Raw genomic sequence first — 15855 nt, forward strand, 5'->3', positions numbered from 1 at the left:
TAATTATGTGCTAGTCCGGCTAGATTAAGTGTTCAAACATTGATTAACAGCATGCCAAGCTTACTTAAATGTGTACATGTTATATTACTTCTGTACCAAGCTTACTAACCTAATTGCAATGGTGACTTAACTATATTTGAGACTATATGAATTAAGTTCCGAACTTATTTAACTAATTTCAACGGCGACAAATCCACTGTACCTATCAATATCATAAAGATCAGATTATTTGTTACCCACTCATTATTTTTCTTTTTATTTATTTATTATTTTATTTCATTAAAATATATTTATTTATTTATTTATTCGTTCATTCATATATATATTTCTGCATTTATTTATTTATTTTCTTTTTTTTCCTTCTCTTCTCCCCTTCTTCTTTTTTCTTTTTTCTTCTTTCTTCTCCTTTCTTCTCCTCCCACGAAGCCAGCAGTGCCAGAAGGAGGTAGAGCCGGGACGGCCACGAGAGAGGGCCTGGGAAGGGGCTGGGCCACAGCCGGCGCCGCCTGCGGCAGCCGCGGCGGCCGTGGCCCGACCTCCCTTCTTTATTTATTTATTTATTATTTTATTTTATTAAACTATATTTATCTATTATCTTATTTATTTATTTATTTATTCATTCATTTATATATATATTTATGCATTTATTTATTTATTTATTTTTTTTTTGCTTTTTTTTTAATTTTTCTTTACTTTTCTTCTTTTTTTTCTTTTCTTTTTTCTTCTCTTCTCCCTCCTTTCTTCTTTCTTATCCTTTCTTCTCCTCCCACAAGACCAGCGTTGTCGGAAGAGGCCGGGCCGTGGTGGCTGCAGGAGGTGGCCGGGCCGCAGCCGCAGCGACTGCAGGAGGGGGCCGGGCTGCGCCGCGGCGGCTGGCCGCGACTGGCCAAAGGAGAACTCTTCTCCTCCCGCGAGACCGGTGGCGTAAGAAAGGAGTCGAGCCGCAGCAGACGCGGGAGGGGGTGGGGTCGTGGCCAGTGTCGGCCACGGCGGATGCGGGAGGGGGTCGGGCCGGGGCCGGCTGTGGGAAGCGAGAGGGTGCCCCCTTCTTTTTCCTCTTCTTCGGCACCTCCCCACCGTAGGGGCAGGAGGCTTCCCGACGGTGTGGAAGGGGAATGTGCCGGGGCAGCCGCGGGAGGGGACTCAGGAGGGAGCTGGTCGGGGCCGGCGGCGGCCGCGGCCGGCTATTGAAAAAAAAAAAAAAAAAAAGCTGGTCATTAGTTTCCTTTTTTTTTTGTTTTTTGTTTTTTTGGTACAAGAAAACATCCCATCGTCCGCGGGAAATGCAGAGAGAATAAATTATGAGGGCCCAAAAAGGCGACGGGGGTTTGGGTAATTGGGTTCGCTGTCAACTAAAATATCTGCTCTTCTATCTATATTTTTATTTTCGCTCCCTCTCTCGCTCGCTCTAACGCTGTTCCGCGGGTTGGATTTCTCTGGAGCGAGAGGGGAGGGAGAGGGATATTTGGGCGGCGATCGGAGGTCGGTCATGTCGACGGAGGAGCAGAGGAAGGAGGCGGAGGCCGGGGCGGAACTGGAGGTGGTCTACAAGACGAAGGTCGTCCAGTTCCTTGGCCGCTCCACCCCAATCATCCTCCAGAACAACAACGGGCCCTGTCCTCTGATCGCCATCTGTGAGCCCTTTCTGTTTTTCCCCTCAATTTCATTTGCTTTCTTGGATGCGGAAATGTGGCTGTCTTTCTTGTTCCGTTTGATCTTTTCTATTTGGAGGGATGACGATGAAAAGTTTGCTTAGATTGATTTAATTTGGAGATAGTTTGGCCGTCTGGTGATGTTTTTCTTGAATTTTTGTTTTTTAGGTAATGTTCTCCTGCTGAGGCATAACCTTAATCTGAGTTCGGATGCGTCGGAGGTGTCGTTGCAGAAGCTGCTTTCTCTTGTCGCAGAAAGGCTGATTGATTCTAACAGCAACGTTCAGGTTCCCATAGGTGGATTTGGTGGAGATGGATAAGATGCCGAATGCCGTTCAAAGTTGTGCCCTTGTGTACTGATTCTTTCTTTTTGCTGCATGCAGGACAAGGATGACGGGTATGTTAGGAATCAGCAACAGAACATAGCGGATGCAATTGATCTGCTGCCTTGTCTTGCTACAGGGATCGATGTCAATGTGCATTTCAGGAAGTGAGTATCAATTAAAGCTCTTAGCTATTGTCATTATCACCTTATAAAGCTGCTCTTTTTGTACAGATGTTCTATACTGGATCCCAATAGTTTTGCTTAATTATGTAGGATAAATGATTTTGAATTTACACGGGAATGCACTATATTTGATCTCCTTGATATCGGTTTGTACCATGGGTGGATAGTTGATCCTCAGGTACTATTCTGCAGCACTTGGATTTGTTTTGGCTTTTTAAGCTTGTCTTATTTTCAATGTAATCATTTCTCTAGGCTGTTTGACAATACTTTGAAGAAGTCTGGGTTCTGTGTTCAGGCATCATTATTCATGTTTGACAGCCTTTATGCTCAGAACGTTATCTTGGTGACATGTCTTTGTTTAACTCACTCACTTCGTTTGTTGTAAAATGGTGCTTGTTTTTCTTATAATAATGCCAAACGTATGGCTGGATGTCATCGTCAGTTAGCTTTATTGTGCCACATGCCTTTGTTTTCTTTTATTCTAATCAAGGTCCGCCGTACCGGTACCGGTCGGCGTACCGGTGGCGGCCCGGACCGGTACGAAATCGGTCCCGTACCGGTCCGAACCGGTCCGTACCGGTCCTGTACCGGTCCTTCAACAATAAACTACCGGTACCGGATTTCACGCTGATCCGGTACCGGTCCCAGGCCGAACCGGTACGTACCGGCCCGTACCGGCCGGTACGGACCGGTACGGCAGATCATGATTCTAATAGTTATTGTTTTCTTGCACTAAATGTTGAAACTTGCTAATTTGGTTTCGTGTCTCTCACTTTGACGTTGGTGGACATATATATGACATCTGTCCATTTATTCGATCTTCATTGAGAATATTTGTATTTTTATTAGTGCACCTCCCTGTTTTCTCCACATTGTCTTGCCTATTGTTTCTAGCATGATTGATGAACATAGCCCTTGATGACATCCAACTTTTATAGCAAGATGTCATTAAGTTCCGAGATACTGATGATCACTATGTCAATGACTTCTGTAGATTGACTTGTGATCAAGTAATCATTAGTAGAATGCGGAATATGGACAATTTTTTCTGAGCCTGATCATTATCTTAACCATGGTTCGCTATACCGGGCGGTACGGAGCATACTGTACCATATTGGTTCGGTACCATTATCTGGTACGGGAGATATACCGACACTCGGTACGCCGAAAAAATTCCGTGCCATACCGTACTGACATAGTGTTAGTGTGGCATCGGTACGGGGTCTAACCGAGACGGAGATCCTTGATCTCAATAATATGAGGATAATTTTTCTAAGATCTGACCAAAAGATGTTTAATTGGTCTTGCCACATTACTATCATAAGATTTTAGGATGAACTTATCATCCTTTGTATTACATTTTCTTTTTCTTCTCTTTGTGGTGCGAGTCTTAAGTTGTGAATGACATATTAACTTGTCATCTTCTTATTGTTCAGATGAAATAAATGCTGCATACAGGTCGACAATATTTTTAGGTGCGGTATTGGAGTGGGCCTCACATTTAAGATAGCTAATCCTATCCAAACTCCTTGCCGACTTTACTTAATTTTTTTTAAAAATTCACTTAAAAATTGTAAAAATAAAAAGGCCCCTTTTGGGACTTCTGTTTTAAACGAAACAGGAGAATCAGAGGTGGCTTGCCGGTCCTTCGCCTCCTCCGTGCTGCTTGTGGGTACTTCGCTAGCCTCCGCTGGTCCTTCTCTCCCTCCCTCTGTCCCCCTTCTCTCTCTCTTTTCCTCTCTCTTGTTCTTCTTCTCTTCCGGCCCCTCTACTGCGTCGGTATAGGCCCGACACGGAACGACACGGGGCCATACCGTTCCGTATCGCCAGATAACCAGTTCGGGTCCCGATTCCGGCACAACAATCCTTGGGTAAGCTTCTATTGTATTCTCATTAAAATACTAGGCTTTCTGCAAAGGATGTGAATGATATGTTCACCTTATGCTTCTTAGACAACATATTTGGCAATACTTTTCCATGTTCGTTTTATCCAAATCTTACCTCATTATATTCCCATCTTCTTCCTAATTTGTTTTACCTCATATATTTTATCAAATTTTCTTTGATAAAATACAATTTTTATCTAAGACTTGTCAATTTCAGGTGCTATCCTATTTCTAAATACTAAAAGCTTTTTTCATGGTTATGCACATAGTTTGGACATGTTTGATGCAGTTAACAGTCAATTCTTCAAGGATGTTTACAATTTGTAGGTTGTTATCAGAACAATTCTTAAAATAATTTTAATATATTAGTGGGTTTTCAATTTAAAAAGAATGTTTTGTATATATACCCTCCTAAATATACAAATTGCATGAACATCCTCGTAAAATTACTATTTGCATGTATATCCTCATAAAATACTTGTTTTGCTTGTATATCCTTTTTTTTTGGCATATGTACACGTACCATCTAATGTCGCTAAAAAACAAACGACTTAAAATTACAATGACTGAAATACCCTTACAGGTAGATATGCAAAAAAAAAAATATAAGGATATACATGTAAATAGTAACTTTGAGAGGATATTCATGCAATTTCTCATATTTAGAAGGGTATACAGTCAAAAAAATCAAAACTCGGCTGAGATTTACTAAGTCTTTCATGATTTAGTTGGATCAACAAGTCATAAAAAGGTCAAGTCACATTATCAATTTTCTTTGTTTAAGATCTTATCTTGGTGAAGTCAGAATATTAAGTGATCATTTTGGTAATGCTATTCTCCATTTAATTTTGATATAATTATCGTTATTGAGTTTAAGAAATCTATATATTCTTCATTATTTTTAAAAGATTAAAGCATATCGAATTTAAATTAATTATATATATTTAGACTAGTAAATTTTTTTTAATGATTCATAAATATCGAGTTATTGTTTGTTTGTTGAGGCGAGAATTTTATAAAAGCAACATGATTTATTCTATAAGAGTTGATATTAATATGAGATTATGTGACATGATAATATTAATTTTTTTGTCATTTTTTTATTAAGAACAACTAAATTATCTTTATTGAATTTTGATCATTTTTATTAGATTTTTGTAAGTGTATACCCTCCTAAATATGCAAAATTGCATGAAAATCCTTGTAAAGTTACTATTTGTGTATATATCCTTATAAAATTTTTTTTTTGCATGTCTATCTGTAAGGGTATTTCAATTATTTTAAATTTAAACTATTTATTTTTTAACGATATTAGATGATACAGATATATATATATATATAAAGAAGAAAGAAAAAGAAGTGTCGACATGCAAAATAAGTATTTTATAAGGGTATACATGCAAATAATAACTTTACAAGGGTGTTTATGCAATTTTGTATATTTAGAAGCGTATATGTGCAAAAAATCCTTAAAAATATGATTAAATTAGGGTTGTCCAATTTTAGAGAGCTTTAACCTTAATATTCTACATGAATGGTGGTGTAGTGTGCTTACCCATTCTTGGTTTGAATTTTGACATCAAGACCTTAGTCTCCTGAAGTGTGATTCAGTGCATGAGTGGATTTGTAGGTGGGTATGGGGAGCGCTCTCTCGAAAAATCTTATAGTAGGAAGCAAGGTTTTAAATCTTGTGGGAAGGTGGTGTCCTAATTTTTTCATGGAACAGGACACCCCGTGTCCCACCCCATCCTAGTGTCCTCTTGGTCAAGCATCCTAGTACTTGCTTGGGACCCTTTTTTTAATATTTTTAATTTTTTCTTAATTTACTTATGAAATTTTATTATTTTTTATTTATTTTTAAAATATATTTGAACTTTAAAAATAATATATGTAAGACAAATTTACCTCATTTAGTGTACTTTAAGTCTAAGGTGATAAGCTTTTTTTAAATGAAAATATAATTATCTGAATATTGCTTGTTAGTATTTCGTAGTTGATCAAATGATGCCAGCTAATATTACTTCGCCCCATTAGATCAATGCTAACTAGGCTGTATTAAGACTTGCTAGTGTCAGATTTCATGAAAGCAATTTTTTGTATAAGCTAAGGAGATCTGTATATATTGATCTATCATGTGCTAAAACTTGTTGATTGAATATTTTGACACTTTTTGGATCATTACTGTCTTGTTCATATATCTAAAACTGACACCATGGTCTGCCGTACCGGTCGGTACGGGTCGGTACCGGCCGGTACATACCGGTACCGGATTCTGCCGGTACGGTACAGCTATATATTTCGGTACCGAACCGTACCGACCGGTACCGATCGGTACTGGCCCGTACCGAACCGGTACCGATCCGAACCGACCAGTCCGTACGGGTTCCAAATTTTTTTTGGCTTTTAGCCCCATCGGTACCGTACCGGTTCGGCTCGGTTTGGTTCGGTACCGTACCGGTACCGATGCCCACCGGTACATCGGTACAGTCGGTACCGCGTACCTTAACTGACACTATAATTTCTTGCGGTGTTCTATGTTATCAATGATCCTTTCTTGATTACCCAGTAATGATTTCTTATAATTGATAATGCACAAGCCCTTGTTAGGGCAAAAATGATATGATTTGATGTTAAAGTGGCAATGTTTCCTGCACACAGCTCAATCGCATGGTTATTTTACCTTTAGTACTCTAGTGTTGAAATTTAGAAATTAATGCTTAGGTGCCCGCATGAGTGGCAATGAAGTAAGCAAGACTGTCATATTGTATGACAAAATAAGCTTAAGTGTGCATACATATTTGTTTTTATTGCTTCATTTTCTTAAATTATTACTTTGGATAATTAACATGGTGACCTGTTCTTCTGAGTTTGAAAATTTTATGGTTAGAGAGATGTAGGATGGGCAATTTTTTGATTTTTATATAATATTATTTTTGAGAATATATAATGTTATATATGTATATATGTAATATATCTTCTTTTTTATATTTGTGCTTTTTTAAATAATATTATTTTGAAGAAAAAATTAAATACTTTTGACTTTTATTTTTTTTTCTTTTTATGTAATATTATTTTGAGGAAAGTTTTTATGATGACCGTGGTGTTCAAACTTGTGCACATGGTATGAGCATCGTGCAAAGTTTCAGCCCCTAACCACTAATGGCCTAAAAGCGTAAATAATTATTTTCTTAAAGTATTTGGATTTGAGTACTTAAGAAAAAATTTACTCACCCCATTCAAAATCTTCCATTCTCCACCCTCTTTTTTTATTTCTTTCCTTCTCCTCCTCTCTTCCGTTGATCACTTCCCCTTTTCCTCTCTCTAGCCTCCAATGCTTATGTAGGATGTTCTTCATCGGATCTGGCATTTCCAATGCTTGATGATTCCCTCAGCTTCGAGGTACATCGGTTGTTGGTGGTGGTGGTTGGAGGAAGATTTATTTTATTTTGAGAAAAAGTATGATTGTTAGTTGGGGGAAGATTTATTTTATTTTTTAATTTTCTCTCCACTATAATAGATGGTGGAATTGCCCATTTCAGTTTGTGACTTGGCTGGGATGAAGGCAAGATGGGCGGGATGGCTCATGGATGTGGGTTTTGGATTCTTGCACCCATTCTAGGTCTCGTTATCTCACGGGAATGGGATGGGATAGCCGGACGCCCCCTGTCTTGCCGTGACTTAAAACCTTGGTAGGAAGTGTTGAGGAAGCAGGTTAATAAAGCAACCTACCTTGTGTTTCTTATCTTGAGTCAGCAATTTATTACTCTTATTTTAAGCTCATCAACTTGTTATTATGCTTCCAAGCAGCCCATTGCAGGCCATCTTGACAGTTGTAAACAATATGCAGTTTAGTGCATTTCCTTATTTAATTAAAGCCCTTGAATCCCATCTGCATATCTTGCTCAAGCTTGATTTCTTTTAGCACATTTTGGCTTATGTGATGTCACCTTCCACCTAACCTTGTGAGCTGACCCCATGATTTTCTTCTTCGCTTGATACCACAAAACTGCCTCCTACTATCCTATTTTATGCTCGTAGGTTTCACCCGACCTTAGTACTTGTTTGTTCTGTTGCAATTAGATTGCTTGAATTGTTAGTCCTATTGAGGGCGTAGGTCATCAACTGGACTTTGATCTGCATCATCAATTTGACTTCTGCCTAGGGGGAATGATGTCAGGTTCTAGGAGGTGGAATAAGGGATGCAAGCAGGCTGGGGCTTGACATATCTTTGCTCACTACTTGGTCCAACCAGGCGGCATCTGACCTAATTTAATGTAATTTTGCTTAATCTGCTTCAACAAGAGATAACCCAATCCTATCCTGCTTGATCATCTTGAAGCTATGCAAGCATAGCCAGATTTGATTTTAGTTGACATAACTTTAATCATTCAGTGTTGCAACCTTAAACAGACACTCGAAGTTGCTAGGACTGCATATGGCAAACACTATCAGTAAAACTGTAGTTCATTAAATTCCAATGGTTCTGCTTTTCAGAGTTACATTGAACCAACAAGTCTCTAGTGCACTTGTGTTTTGCCACTTATTCACTCATTCTACTTGCTTGAGGTATTTAAACAAAGTCAGGACTCAGGATGTTTGTCTCCATTGCCTGGAGATTTATGACCAATCATTTTGTTGCATATTAAGCCTCTCATGCCTATTTCATTTTATTTTTGTTTCACAACTAAATGATTATTTGACTGCAAGAGTCAACTGTCTTTCTTGCCATCCGTAGCTTTTATTTGTGCCTTTCTTTTTTGCACATTGCTTGTTTTCATGTTCCTGGCATTATTTGCTTGCAGCTTTGCCTTGTTCTTCTGTACCCTATCTGTCATGGTTAATTACAGCAAGGTCATTGATGTACAATGACAATTATGTTGGATGTTTGGGCATTAATTTTAAGGCAAAATTTTGGTTAATCTGAGTTACTATTCTTGTGCTTCATATCATTGACAGGATCTGCTATTTTCCAGGACACTGATACTGCAGAAGCAATTGGATCTAAGTCTTATAATATGCTTGTTGCTGAGCTTGTTGCTTTCGAAACAAGGAAATCTGAGGGGGAAAATAAGGACGTGCAAGAAGAAGACTCTGTTGATTTTGCTGCTGCAGCAACTGCAACCTTGGGAGTTCCATCGCCAAGCCTTTCAAGAGGTAGATCAATTGATGATTATCCAGTCTCAGCCACTGTTGATCAAACAAGAGGGAGTGATGACATAGAAGAAGAAGAGGAGCTGATGAGAGCCTTGAACCTCTCTAGAGCTGAAATGTCCAATCCTGTTAAGGATTCCATGTCCCCTGTTTTTGATTGGAGTAATCCATCTCCTAATTTAGAGGAAAGCACACATTCTAAGTGTTTTGGATCAGGAACTCTTGCTGATTCTTTGGGGGTACAAAATGGAGTTGAATCTCAACAATCGTATCAGTTAGACTTGTTTGCAGGACAAGAATCCATTACATCCAGTGATTGGAAGGATGGTGCCACATCAGAGGATAGTTCTTCAGTTCCGAGGATCAGTTCTGGAAATAACTCTGGTCAGACAGTCTCTGAAGGATCTGTGGAACTTTTAATGTCCAGTGATTCAGTGGAGAATGTAAGGACTCATATGTTAATACAGAATGTGTCTCTGCCTTTGCGATCTACTGATAAAGATGGTTCTAATGGGTGCTGCACTAATGAAGACCTAAGGATTGCTTCAGGAGGGGATAAATCTGTGAGACAAACATGCACTGAAGACATCTCCACATCTCAAATTCATGATAAGCCCACTGATGATCTGATCGATTGCAACTCGGCAGTTTTTTCTGGTCCAGTTGTCCATTGTTCTTATCTCCCTTCCGCAAGTGAAAGAGAAAAGCCTTCAGATGTTTCTGTGGTTGTCAGTTCAAGCCTTGAAAGAGAAGAACACATTCTTGAATCTGGACATACGGCATTTCAAAACCGAGAGCCAGTCTATGAAGGCGAGGTGGTTCTTGCTGAGCAGGATGACAAAACAGAAGAGGATAACAGTCCTACAAATTTGAAAGATGTTGTTGCTCGACACCAATGTAAGGGTTTGGATAACCTTTAGTCATGCAGATTTTTGAGTCCATCTGTCCCCTTTTTCTGGTATCTAAATGGTTCTTGCATCTGTTTTAATACATATGCAATTATTTATATGCAATTATTTGTTTTTAGGGCAACTGATAAAGAATTTTCTGGAAAATAATGCAAGCCAATTGACTATCTATGGGTACATATTCATCATGACCTGATGCAGTTGCTTTTCTTTCTGTGATACGAATGTATGAAGAAAAATTATATTCTTTTAAACTTGTCTCTTCTTTCACAGGTTATTTTGCTTACAAGAAGGTATTAAAGAAAGAGAACTGGGTGTCTTTTTCCGTAATAATCATTTCTGCACTATGTTAAGGTACAATCAAGCACCGACACTTATTTGTTGCTTGCTTTTTGTTGTATAAGTTCACTTTGTTGGGGTGATACAGTGAACTGAATAAGAAGGCATAATATTTAGTAGTTCAGTTTGTTTTGTTGAACCTTACAGTTTTGATCCTTGTTTTGTAGTTCAATGGTGAACTCTATCTCTTGGCTACTGATCAAGGTTATCTTAACCAACCTGATTTGGTATGGGAAAAGTTAAATGGGGTATGCTACAGTTTTTGATATTTGTCCATGTCTACCCAAGTTTTTAGTTTTTAGTCTACTTTTCTTCTTCCATGAGAAGTCAGCTAATCAACTTTGGTTTATTTAAAATGCTGCCTTAGTAACTTTTGTTTTAAATTTTTCCTTAATTTCACTTATAATGTTCTGTAAAATGAAGCCTGTTCTTAATCTGATTTGTTCTCTTTACATGTCTAAATAAGGTCAATGGAGATACTGTTTTTATGACTGGCAACTTTGTGGAATTTAAGGCTGAAAATCATATCAACAACTCGGGGAATGAACAGAATGCCATTACCAGTACTGCTGTATTTATCTTCCTACTGTAGATTATAATCAATTTATTCTTCTTTAGTTTTATGACCAATGAACAAAATGGAATTGACAAATTTCCTTATTGCAGGATTATCTAGCTTCGCTTGAAAATTCATCTCCTTCAAGTTCAACTGTAAAGTATGTCCTTTATACTAAATAATTTAGATTTGAATGTAGTTTATCGTTGTCGGACAACTAAGATACAAATTTCAAGAGCATTCTCTCTAATAGCATGTTGACTCCATCAGTTTGTTAATCCGTTTTTATCAAATTATCAAACTCCGTGGTATATTGCTAGATCTTAAACTAGTAATCATGAGCTGTATTGTCCTGGTGTGTGCTTTGTGTAGCTGGAATTTAAGCCCTCATAAAAACTAGTTAATCCAAAATGGAAGAACATAGCTATTATGGTTAACCTTGTAACATCTATCCAGGATCAGCTTGATGAGTTGAGTTCACTGTTTTTATTTACTAATGAAGGATACACTCGTAAACAGAGCAAGCCTTTTAGATCCTGGCTCACAATGCGAGGCACTTAAGTTCCCACGTCTTTCATTTGACCACCCCATACAGATGCCCTGCCATCGTAGGCCATTTTTTTTTTTATTGTTTTAAACTTGATGGACTGTCATAATTGCTTCCTTATTATTTAGTCCTTTTACTGGCGCATCACTAGCCTCTATTTTTACCAGATAGGTGATATGTATTGTTCTATAGCATATGATATTATTATTGAATTTGTCACCATCACACTTTCAGTTTTATATGATCTCATCATAATTATTGGGTTTGTTGACATCATGCTAATCTCTGCTATGATGGAGAGTCATTTAGGTAGATGAATAGGCCTTGCATCAGGGATCATGGGCCAGCATATGTGTATTCTACATGCTATGTTGATAGTAGGCGTGTGCTGACAAGTAGAGATAAATGATAATTGCTACTACTAAAAACAAACAGAAAATGTGCGAAGATATGCTGGAAAAGCTGCTGCTTCTTTTTCTTCTTCCTCTTTTTCTTCATCATCATCATCGTCATCATTTCTTCTCCTTCTTCTTCTGCTGCTGCATTTAGGTTAGTTTTAATTTCTAGTGGATATAAACATTATTTTTAAACAATGATTTTTTTTTTTTTTAAAATCACCCTAACATGTTTAACATCTAAGGCCAACTAAAGACAAATATTTTTTGCTGATAAACACCTTTGATAATTATAAGCTATGTATGTTTTTGTATATGTTTATACATTAATCACGAAATCTAGAACTGTTAGAATATATTGATTAAATAGACAAAAAAAATCCAGGAATCTCAAGAGAGATTGAGAAAGTTTTTAGTGAATTAATGTATGCTTCGATCATGTGCTAACCCATAACAATATGTATTGTAGTCTATTGTGGTAATAAACTAGTACATCTGCTTTGGGTCAATACATGCTGTGGTGGTTGTTACCGAGATGCTTCATTTTATCTTGCTGGCAACCATGTGATGTGGTGTGTCTTGGATGGCATGATATAATATGGACCAACATTTTAATCCTTCTAGCATTTTGTATCGTACAGTATATCAAGACAATTGGTGCTTACTGGACTTATCTGCAGTATGCATGTTTTATGATCAATATCATGCATATTCTGAAGGAATTGCTGGGTATTAATTGTTTATTCTTTTGAAGTTCAGAATAAATCATAGAATGATAACATCTCTTAATAAAGTGGAGATACAGTAATCATATCTAAGTTTTTGGTATGATAAGAGGATCCCAGATAATCTTGCATAAGACACAATACCAACAATGGTCCATCTTCTTTGCAGCAATATTCTGATGTATAAAATATCAGCGAGTTGCAGCGACCGAATATTACTATCATAGTCTTTAAATTTAATTTTTATCTGGGAATAATTAGATTTTTAACAACCATAATGATAACTATTAAGCCTCTTTGAATCTGTTTAGATTCTGGCTTATGAGTCCTTTGCCAATTAAATTTTGCAACCATGAATATTGTAAACTCTGAAAGATGACCTAAAAGAAAAAAAATGCACAAGAAGTTGTGCACTTGGGATTCTATGGGAATCAGGGCAGTCTAGGGAATACTTTTTAAGATAATATTAAACATCTACAAGGATGAATATCTACTTGCATGGTGTTCTATCTTTGGAAATACAAGATCTAATCCAAGTTTTACGAATCAATATATGTTCATATATCAATTGAGCTTAAGTGCTTAATAAAATATAGCAGAACAGCCAAGGTCCGCCGAACCAGTACCGAGACCCGTACCGGTCGGCGGACGGGTCGGTACCGGCACACCCAATCGTTCTTGTGAGTTTTTCAAGTTCAATTAATTGGTAATCAATCTTTTTGAACTTTTTCAATAATTTTAAGTCTAATTTGATATTTGATGTTTTTTTGATGTTTTTTGATGTTTCTATGATTCCGGTTTAACCTAAATGATGTATCTTGTTGTTTTAAAATGATACAAAACATAAAACGATTAGTGAGATGTTGCATGCTATAACAAGCAACATGAAATATCCTCAAATCAAGTAGTGAGGTGAAAAATATAAAATAATATAATCAATTACATATATTTAAAGTATAACATACATATCGATATTTAAAATCTCGTTGAGTGGCGATGCCTCTCGTAGATATCCATATCATTAGTGTAGTCAGGAGGCACATTAACTCATTTTTTTAACCAAGCGGCATTGTAATCTTGTATGTTCATTCCATAAGGAATGCGTTCCGGATTATAAGCACTCTCGGATCTCTCGCCGAAGCTCTGGCTCTGAGAGGTGCCCACTAGCTAATAAAATGACCGTGAAAGGGCTCATCCAAATAAGCCAATAAAATCTGACTCGAAGATGCTCCGGATTGCGTAGGGTAGTATCCACCGAAAGATGCCTTAGACGCACTATATCCATTTCTATATCCGTATGGATCCTAGATTGTCTGTGGCTGCGGATAATAGGATTCGATATACGATTTGGAATCTAATATGTTTATGAATTCTACTTCATGTGCGAGGTTATCTGCAGCTGCATCGGGTCCTTCTGAATGACCTCAAAGAGCCTGTATCCTATATATAATCGGATCCACGCGGGCTCCATCAGATCATGCACCGTGGTCTCTGTCCTATATAGCATGCCTAAACTGGGACTTACCAGTGAATCGAAGACCATCCTACGCCTGTCTCATAAACGGTGGTCTCTTGTCCTCCACTTCCTTCTTGCGGCTGTCTCATAATCGGTGAATTGAATGCCATCCTGCGAATGATTCACAGGAAAATCGGTCACTACATGACTTCTTGTCCGAGACATCCTCTCAAGATATGATTGAGAGATACTTAGACGAGACCATTATGCTATCCGGTCGACTTGGTCAGGAGGGTGACATACATCCTTTTGGCATAGCCAGACAGAAAGAGGCACGAAAGGTAAGAAGGCACCTGCCTAGCATACCAAAAAAGAAAAACAAAAGGCACCTATAGCACCAATGGAGAGTGTCGAGGAGTCAGTTCACTCAGATTCAGAAATGGAAGCAGCAGTTCTGGTAGTCATGGATCTGCTGGCTAGAGAGGGAGTGGAGGATAGAAGACCATCGTTTATAAGATAGTTGCAGGGCGGTCTTTGATTCACCGATGAGTCTCAGATTACGTATGTTACACAGGATAAAGACTGTGGTGCACGATTTGGTAGAGCTTGCGAGGATACGATTGCATATAGGAGATGGGCTTCTCGAGGTCATTCAGGAGGACACGATGAGCTGCAGATGATCTTGCACGTAGAGTAGGATCCATAGACGTATCAAGTTCCGAGTCTTATACTAGATCCTATTATCTGTAGCCACAGGTAGCCTATGACCTATATAGATATGGATATGGTACATTTGAGGCATCTTCCAGTGGCTACTCTACGTAGCTCGGAGCATCTTACGGGTTGGATTTTGCTGTCGGCATATTCTGATGGGCCTCTCCACATCCGTATTATCAGCCAGAGAATACCTATCAGAGTCAGAGCTTCAGTGAGAGATCTGAGAGTGCTTATAATCCGGTGCACGTTTCTTATGGGATGAGCATACAAGATATAATGCCGCTTGGTTAGAGGGGTGGGCTGATGCGCCTCTTGACTATGTTGATCCGGATATCTACAAGTGGCATTGCCACTTGATCCGATTTTAGATATCGGTATGTATGTTATACTTTAAATATATGTAATTGATTGTATTATTTTTTAATTTTTACGTCACTACTTGATTTGAGTATATTTTATGTTTATTATAGAATGCAATATCTTACTAATCATTTTATGATTTTTATCATTTTAAAACAATAAGATGCATCATTTCAGTTAAACCAGAATCATAGAAACATCAAAAAATATCCAAAAACATAAAAAAAAAATACATAAAATTAGACTTAAAATTATTGAAAAAGTTTAAAAAGAATGATTACCAATTAAAAATTCTTGAAAACTTCAAAAAAATTTTGGGCATGCCGGTATGGAATCGGCACCCTCTACCCATACCGACACGGTACTGGTCGGAACCGGTACCGAACCGTACCGAGCGCCGTCTGGTACGGGTTCTGGTACTAATTCGACGGACTTTGCCCTAAGCACTCTATCCTAGCGTGCCCTAATGCCACCCATGCATGAGAAGAAAAGGAATAAAAAAAGCTTGCACACAATCTCCCTGGCAGCCATTACAATTCTTGCTTCTCTAGTGGCATAACTCCACGTACAATAATTGACTATACAATAAGACAACAACGTAAAGCACATATGAGGTATGGCATAATGAAACAAAGTAATTAATTTGTCTTATTAT

At 38.0% G+C, this 15855-nt stretch overlaps 1 pseudogene across 1 annotated transcript in view; it reads left to right on the top strand.

Moving 5' to 3' along the window:
• Window positions 1–720: 720 nt before the first annotated feature.
• The window catches only part of LOC148702261 (uncharacterized), a 117679-nt pseudogene continuing 102544 nt past the window's right edge, over window positions 721–15855 (top strand). The window contains exons 1-10 of the transcript XR_016396621.1: window positions 721–1634; window positions 1821–1939; window positions 2036–2142; window positions 2251–2338; window positions 9020–10094; window positions 10225–10279; window positions 10379–10459; window positions 10612–10692; window positions 10911–11015; window positions 11111–11160. The product of XR_016396621.1 is annotated as an uncharacterized LOC148702261 (transcript). The remainder of the gene's footprint in view (window positions 1635–1820; window positions 1940–2035; window positions 2143–2250; window positions 2339–9019; window positions 10095–10224; window positions 10280–10378; window positions 10460–10611; window positions 10693–10910; window positions 11016–11110; window positions 11161–15855) is intronic.

Source organism: Phoenix dactylifera, chromosome 10 (genome assembly GCF_051530095.1).
Source record: "Phoenix dactylifera cultivar Ajwa chromosome 10, Ajwa_hap1_PhDact_Kaust_v1.1, whole genome shotgun sequence".
NCBI classification, from domain to species: domain Eukaryota; kingdom Viridiplantae; phylum Streptophyta; class Magnoliopsida; order Arecales; family Arecaceae; genus Phoenix; species Phoenix dactylifera.